Source organism: Triticum urartu, chromosome 1 (genome assembly GCF_003073215.2).
Source record: "Triticum urartu cultivar G1812 chromosome 1, Tu2.1, whole genome shotgun sequence".
Taxonomy (NCBI): domain Eukaryota; kingdom Viridiplantae; phylum Streptophyta; class Magnoliopsida; order Poales; family Poaceae; genus Triticum; species Triticum urartu.
In genome coordinates, this window is record NC_053022.1 from 554363267 (window position 1) to 554364427 (window position 1161).

Sequence of the window (1161 nt, forward strand, 5' to 3'; positions counted from 1 at the left end):
TCAGAAACATAATGTTTTCTCTCAGATGCAAAAACAACAATGGAAAGCACGGATGATGCAGACGTATCAACATGGCATCAGTTTAGACCACCCGTCTGCTCATAGAGAAATATTTTCAATAAGAGACCATCAAGATCAAACAAAAAAACCTATACGCAACATGGTGTCTATAATGGAATGGCTTGTATCAACCTGAATCTATAATATCAGAGAACAGATCATAATAACAACAGAAGAAACTCAATAGCAAACGGACAGGAGCTCAGCAAGAACATAGCGGTCCATAATGACACCTGGAAGATCATATTGAGTGAATTTTCAAGCAAGTAGATGCCAGTTACGGCCAACAAGAGCAAATATCAATCGTGACCATCCTCCAAGTAATCAAGAGATCTACACCTTATTAATGTAAAGTTCTACATGTAAAATGCAAAAATATATTACGAACAAAACTGTTTGATTCTCCTGAAAAAGAGGTGAGGTTGAAAGGTCGTCAGATAGGAGCAAAAGACTATTTTTCTTCAAGTAATCATTATTTGATCATATTAACTATGCACTTGTGATCACCATTCAACCTTGAAAAACCAATAGCTCTAAAGACAGGAACGAAAATGACAGAAGGCGAAGTATCCAGTGAAAATGGATTTTCAGGGAAATCTGAAAATTCCTACGTGAGCCGTCAAACCTATAATGGACACCACAGATTAAAGGTGGGATCCCTAAGCATGCAGTAACTACCGGCGAAGATCATTGGCCCTTCGCTCTGCTAGAATATCTTAGCGTGGTTACAGCAGATCATGGATTGGTCCATGTGCTTCGGTTCGTGGGACTTGAAAACCCAAACGGAGGTAGTAGTTGCTTATTTGGTTCATGTGTTACATGATTTCTGAATGGGCATTGTGCCAATATTTTATTAAGCTGAAACTGTGCAAAACTTTACAAAGATGTTAATTTATGGGCTTTGTGCCAACATTTTATCAAGCTGAAACTGTGCACGGAATTAGAAGTTGTGTATTCAGATTTTCAGTGGTTTCATCACCACCGAACAATAATCCTCAAACTACAGGGGAGTTCAGATCCAGCACTAACAGATTAGTGTTAAGATTAATTACATATGTAATTAGGGGAAATCTCCCCTTGCCCAACAGTCGTGCGGTTGCC

The 1161-nt window shown here is 38.8% G+C and overlaps 1 non-coding gene across 1 annotated transcript; it reads right to left on the reverse strand.

Moving 5' to 3' along the window:
* Window positions 1–485: 485 nt before the first annotated feature.
* LOC125533290 lies at window positions 486–579 on the reverse strand. The gene has a single exon (XR_007294213.1). It is a non-coding gene; the product is annotated as a small nucleolar RNA snR60/Z15/Z230/Z193/J17 (small nucleolar RNA).
* Between the last annotated feature and the right edge of the window lie 582 nt (window positions 580–1161).